This window comes from Chrysemys picta, chromosome 5 (assembly GCF_011386835.1).
Source record: "Chrysemys picta bellii isolate R12L10 chromosome 5, ASM1138683v2, whole genome shotgun sequence".
Taxonomy (NCBI): Eukaryota; Metazoa; Chordata; order Testudines; family Emydidae; genus Chrysemys; species Chrysemys picta.
The window spans coordinates 126,845,359-126,852,471 of record NC_088795.1 but is presented as its reverse complement, the minus strand read 5'-3'; positions in this window follow the sequence as shown (position 1 = coordinate 126,852,471).

Below are 7,113 nucleotides of genomic sequence, written 5' to 3'. Positions count from 1 at the left end.
GGAGAAGGTAGTAATATTGCTGAAAGCACTGCTCCTCTCCCACTGGGTTCATTTTCTCTTTGGCAAAAGACATTTTTATATTTTAGAAAGGGGCCAGCTAGTGTATTTGGCTTTCATATATGTCTGGCCCATTTCAGAGAAAGGAGATTTGTCTGCACTAATCACATTATCGTAAGAACAGGAAAAGTTACAGAGGCATATTGCACATTGATAATTGAGAAACATAGTCTTATATTGAAGATAGAAATACCTCACCCATAGTAATCCATGAAGAGAAAATTATTGGGGGTCTAAAGCTAAGATAGCTGCAAAACCATGCAAAGTCGCACCTTAAATACATTTTGGAGCACAAACTGGAGACCAGCTGACTTAATGAATTGGTAATGTATTATGGAGCCTTGTATGGCTAAACCACTGGTTTGAGCCTGCTCAGGGTCAGTGCAGTGACTGGACTTTGTTGCCATGTCCCCACTGTTCGGTGGTCTCCATCCACTTCTCAGTGAACATGTGTCCACATCACAAAATCTAGTGTCACAATTTGACATTGGTTTTCTCAGCAGAGAGCTCAAGGAATGAATAAACTACACCCTGACATCTAGATGTTGTCCTTCTGGAACAGGACAGAGGTGCACTGGCAGGGGGCAGGGAAGGGAATTTTTGCCTGCTGTACTCGGTTTGTGACTACATGTGGCACATCAGTTTCCAGGACTATCAGTATGGCATCTTCCATGATTTCCTGCCGGGTTTAATTGGGATTTGGGCATGGAATTTCCTTAGGCTCCTTTTGAAAATCCCAGCCTAAACTGACACTAAAAATACAGACAGAGAACCTAGCACAAAGAGATACATTTCTACCTTGGCTTTCACTAGGCACATTGTTATCATAGATACTTGGGAAATACCTACTTAAATTGGAGAAGGAAACCTGGCTGGTCTGTAATACATCCCAATATTATTTGTTCAATGGCCACTGAAGCAGATAGTAATTCTCCAGTAAAATTTTCCAAATGAGCTCCTTTTTATGTACCTTATCACTGTCACAGGGAGATAGGGACTGACCTTTCCTCTTGTTTTAGTCCAAGTCAGTCTTGCTCCATATATATATAATCTTTTTTTTTTTTTTTTTTTTTTTTTTTGCTCCACTGAGTTCACTGGGACTATTTATGTAGGTAGATTAGACTCAAGATGAGTGAGGGTCTCAGAATCTTGCTTGGAACTGCTCTGTGCCTCTGTTTCCCCATCTACCAATCTCAGAGAAATGTAGCAAGGCTTCCAGATTAAATGTATGAAAAGCCCTTGTGAGATCCCCACATGAAAGGTGCTACCAAAATACAAAGTGTTAATAAACTGGTGAAATGTAAAGGAATCAGTATGGTCTTTACAGGTGTTACATTTTTGACCTTGCAGGTCTTGACATGAAACTTAGTCCATATAGCTCCCCCACCCAGGTGCAGTATGCTAGCATGCCTGCGAGGCTCTTTTCAGCCTAATTCCTGCTAATGTCATGCATGGCTAGTTAACCTCCATTTGATCTGTCTTTTAAAGATTTATTCATCAATAAAGGCGTTATTACTCCTTTGATGATAGTTAGTATCATTTATATGAATTGTCTATTGACGGACACATTTAACAAAAGGGTGTTTATGTGCTGAACAATCACACAGTTTATTTATCCAATAATCACATAATCGATTGTAAAAAATCAAGTTGAAAGACTTCTGTGAGATTTAAAGATTTCACAGTTTTCATCAGTGTCTAAAATGTATAATTTGAATTAAATCTGTATTACATTTTACTAGTATGTTCTTACAGGGGAATCTTATAGATCAACTACCGACAGCTCCCAGGTAAGGATCAAACCCAGCCAACTTGTTTAAAATGTTTGCTGGAGTATTTTTAATCGTGAATGAGTGCATAAAAATTAATACGCACTGATATAATTTGGCTTCCAGAGAAACATTTTCCAGCACTAAGAGTATCTCTCTGGCTCTTAAAAACATTCACTTGTCAGTAAAGGACAGTGATCAGCCCTAGCCGTTTTGCTCAGTCCAGGGTGGGGACATGTTTTTGGCACCCTACCTTCAGCCCCTCAGTGGCTGAGCAAATAAATAAATAAATAAATCCAGCCTGTCAATAAGCACTGGAATTGGCTCTTCTCTCTGATAATCATCCCAGGTTGTTGCTGTTATCATTCAAACCTGCTTGAATGAAAATAAATATTAAACTAGGAAACTTTGCTCATCTATTTCTTTGGCCCTCATCCCTGTAGTACCCAAGAGCCTCACAACTCTTTAATGCAGTGGTGGGTAACCTGCAGCCCACAGCCAATGGGAGCTGCGGGAAGCGGTGGCCAGCACGTCCCTACGGCCCACGCCACTTCCCACAGCTTTCATTGGCCAGGAACGGTGAACCGCGGACACTGGGAGCTGCGGGCGGCCGTGCCTGCGGACGGTCAATGTAAACAAACCAGTGGATTACCCTGACGGGCCGCGTGCGGCCTGTGGGCCGCAGGTTGCCCACCATTGCTTTAATATATTTATCCTCACAACACTGCTGTTATCCCCATTTTACAGATGGGAAACTGAGGCACAGAGAAACTAAGCAGCTTGCCAGCATCAAACAGGAAGTCTAGAGCCAAGTAGGGAACTGGACCCAGTACTTCTGAATACAATACTATCTTTGGGGAACCACAAAACAGAAACTTTCCGAGAAGGACTGGTAGGAAAAATATAGATAAAGTACAGGCTAGTTCGAAAGAATTAGAACTCAATCTTTAAACATACACAAGAGTAAAGACGCTTGTGAGTGTACATGTTTGGAAGAATGAGCCCTCAGTTAGTTAATATAAGTCCCAATCTTGCAAAGACTCTAAGCACAGGCTTAACCATAAAGCATCTGCTGATCAGGGTCATAAAGAAGAATGAAACTTCCACAGTGTAGCAATGTAGCCAGGGCCGGCGCAACCCATTAGGCGACCTAGGTGGTTGCCTAGGGCGCTACAATTTGGGAGGCGGCGGCTGCGGCGGTATTTCGGCGGCGGGACCTTCCGCCGCCTCTGTGGGGGGCGGCATTTCGGGGTGGGACCTCCCGCCACCTCGGACGGCAGAAAAGCTGGCGGCGCTACTGAATGTAACCTGTTTAAAACCAGGACAAAGACTGTAATTCATTGTGGGGTTCCTGTCTGGACCAGCCATATCTTGATTCCTTGTTATATCTCCATTAGTATTTTAATAAGACAGGAAAGGAACATTGGTCTTACTTACACAGTTAACTTTAACTACATCTGTAGTCCCAATGAATTCAGCAGAACAACTCACATGGTTAAAGTTCAGCATGTGTGTAATGCTTTGCAGGATTAAGGCTGTAGGCTTGTGGCCTGTGTTTCTACAGCACAAAGCTTCAGAATAGGACCTCTACACACTACCATAATAATAATAATAATTAATAAATAATCTGTGCTACAAAGGGTTTGGTGTGCTTTAATTAGACAAAATGTGATTTAGCTATATGCTTTTTAAAAAATACATTTGTCTTTTTTCTCAGTATTGTTATTGATTATTTAATGTGAAACTACTCAATTAAAACCTATTTAAACCAGATTATAGCAGCACTGATGCGTGACGTGGGCCCCATTTTTAAAAGCTTTGAGATGGATTGTGAACTCCTCACACACAATGGTGAGTAATTGCTATGCAGGCATATTATGCTCCTAGCAGCAGCTACTAGGGACAACAGAAATACACTGAAAATACATCCAAGGATCAAGGGGTGAAAATCCTTCAACGGTGTCTGAGTTCCTACCACTGCCCTTCACTGTACTGCAGAGAGTGGGAAAGGAGTGCTCAAGGCTCATGTTAAGGTGTTTGAAGAAGAATCAGGATGGATCTATTTCCATGATCATCTCCCTCATAAAATCAATCCAATACACTGAAAAGGAGTAATATTTTTGAGAACTGGGATGCCTAACTCTAGCAAATATTCTGTGTTACAGTATCCCTGAGCAAAGAAAAGTCTATAAGGGATTGGTTTGCTGTTACTTGTTACTGGCCAACGATTTTTTACTCTGGTTTGAAGGATTTTTTGATCTTTTGATTTTACAGGAGACTGGAATTGATAAGCCTGCTGATTTCAAGGACTGCGATTCAATCAGAAACCCCCTGGTGAGGCTGCAATGAATGGCAAGTCCTGGGATTTGAAGGTTTAAGTCAGAGACCGCCAATTGTTTTCACTAGAGCACTACCAGTTTAGCTACAACATGAACTAAGCTCTGTGTGCAATAGCTTAGCCAGCAGATGTCACTGTTACACTCAAACAACTTAAGATACAGAATAAGAGCCTGATTCTGAGAAATCCTATAAATGTAAGTAACTTTACCTCATGGGGTTGCTCTCAACAGTAGCCACTACTCTCAGTAGCAATTCATCCCTTTGCAGGACAGTAGTACTCCTGTGCACCACTTAAGCTCTCTGAATTTCAAGATTCGGATCCCCTTATTCATGATGAATAAAACCTTAACCTACAAATAGCCCTGCTGACGTCAATGAGATTACTCACAGGGGCTCTGACTCAGCAGAACACTTAAGCCCGTGCTTCACTGATGGTTAAACATGGTTAAATCCCATAGAAATCAATGGAACCTAAGCATGTGCTCAACTTTAAACACACGCTTAAGTGGTTTGCTGAATGGGGATGGGGGTCAAGCGTTTACGTAACTTTCAGGCCATGAGTAAGTGTTTTGCAGCATCAGGGTCAGAGTAAAACACTAATAAGTGTTAGTAAGGGTATGAAAATGATTGCAGGATTGGGCCCTAAATTAGTACTCGGTCCATCTTAAAATTGAACAGTGTTGTTTTGGAATTTTGGTACTAATTATGGTAATGTATTTGCAGTTCCACTACATACATCCCTCCATAAGGGGACCGTGAGTCAGATTCTGATCTCAGTTACACCAGTATACTGTAAATCTGGAGTAATTTTACTCCAGATTTACACCAATATAATTGAGATCTGACTCATTAAATGAATGTTACTTTTTATTGTTTAGATGCACATTCTATTTACTATATTATTCATTATTAGTATTTTCCAATTCCATATAATTCAAAAAAGGAAAGCCTGATTTTCTATTTGCTTTTTACATTAGAAATAGCACTTCCTTCTCTTTGCTAGAGGACTCTGGTAAGATCTTTGAAGAACTTGAATAACGATACTGTATGCTGTGTTGCTCCCAGGATATTAGATGGACAAGGAGGGTGAGGTAGTATCATTAATTGGATCAACTTCTGTTGGTGAGAGAGACAAGCTTTCGAGCTACACAGAGCTCTTCTTCAGGTCTGGGACATGTATTGAGGCCTGGTCTACACTACAAAATTAGGTCAGTTTAACTATGTTGCTCAGGGATGTGAAAAATCCACACCCCAAGTGGCGTAGTTAAGCCAATGTAAGTCCCAATCTAGACAGCCCTAGGTCAATGGAAGAATTTTTCCATCAACCTAGCTACCACTTCTTGGGGAGGTGGATGACCTATGCTGAAGGGGCAACCCAGTCCATTGGCATAGGCAGTGTCTACACTGAAGTGCTACAGTGGCGCAGCTGTGGCACTGTATTGTTTTAAGTGTAGACAAGCCCTCAGAGTGTCACAGCTAAATACAAGGTAGAACAGCTTGTTTATCAGAAGTTGTTCACACATATTCCAAGGGACCATTCAAGGTAAAAAGGCTGTGAACAACTCTCCAGTCATAAGGAGGAAAAAAGAAGGGTGGAAAAAACAGCTGCGTGTAGTGGTTAGTGGGTCATAGATTGCTGTAATAAGCCATAGATCCAGCGTCTCTCTTCAGTCCATGATTTTTAGTGTCTAGTAAAGTTATGAATTTAAGTTCTCAGCAGCGTCTTTTGAAGGTGTTGTGCAGGTTTCCTTTGAGGATGAGTACTGAGAGGTCAGCTATGCAGGGATCACTTTCTGAAAAGTGTTCACCCACAGGTGATAGGGTGTTTTTCTCTTTTATCATTTTTCTGTGTGAGTTCATTTGAGAGTGTAATGATTGTCTGGTTTCACCCACATAGCTGTTATTAGGGCATAATCGGCCACTTCACCTTGAATGGTCTTGAAATATGTGTTAACTGCTTACACTAAACAATCTGTTCCACCTTGTATTTAGCTTTGAAACTCTGAGTACCTTTCCCATATCTGAAGAAGAGCTCTTTCACCACAGAAGGTCCAATAAAAGACATTACCTCACCCACCTTGTCTCTCTAATGATGATAATAATGATAAAGAGGGATTTAATCCATGGGAGCCCACATCTATGATGTCATGTGCACTTCCTGGGAGGGGCTGAGCATGATCAACAACCATAAAAGTTCCATCCCAGCTGTGACACTTTGTGCCCCAAAGTAACACTCTGCACCCCAGATTCACCATTGTGATATGATTATAATATAATGCTGATTCATCTTGTTCAAGATATGGCATGTGAGGTGTCAATGGAAAAGTTACGGTTTGCTGAATACGATTATCTTATTTGTATGCATGTATCATTTTTCTATCTGGAGTTATGAATATTGACTATGCATCTATATTTCAAATGTGTTTGCTCTTGGGTAACACCCACAAAGTAGTTTACATCCAGTCTAGCCAGCACATTGTGAAGGGGCTACCCGAGGTAATGGCTCATCAGTGAAAACAGTGGGCCATGGGAAAAGTTTAGCCTCGCCTGATAAGCTTTCCTGTGGACGCTTCAGCCAAAATATGTATAATGGCTGCCATGACTTATCGAAGCATGCAAGGGCATGTGACTAAATCATGTGATACTGGACTCCATCTTGTTGCTTGTACTTTTCCACAAACTGCTGGGGGCTTGGCTTGAAACAAAGAAGTTCCCTCCACATGGAAGAAGCTATAAAAGGGGGAAGTAACATCACCACGAGGCCTCACTCCCCCTGCAACACAACACCTGAAGAATAAAGACTGAGCTGGGGAAGCAGGGTCCCAGGCAAGACAGAAGAATTCCTGCCTGTGTATGTAAAAGCAATAACCGGCTTTACCAGCTAACAGGGTGAGACACAACTTGATTCAATTCTTAACTAGTTTATAAAGCTTAGATTGTGTTTTGT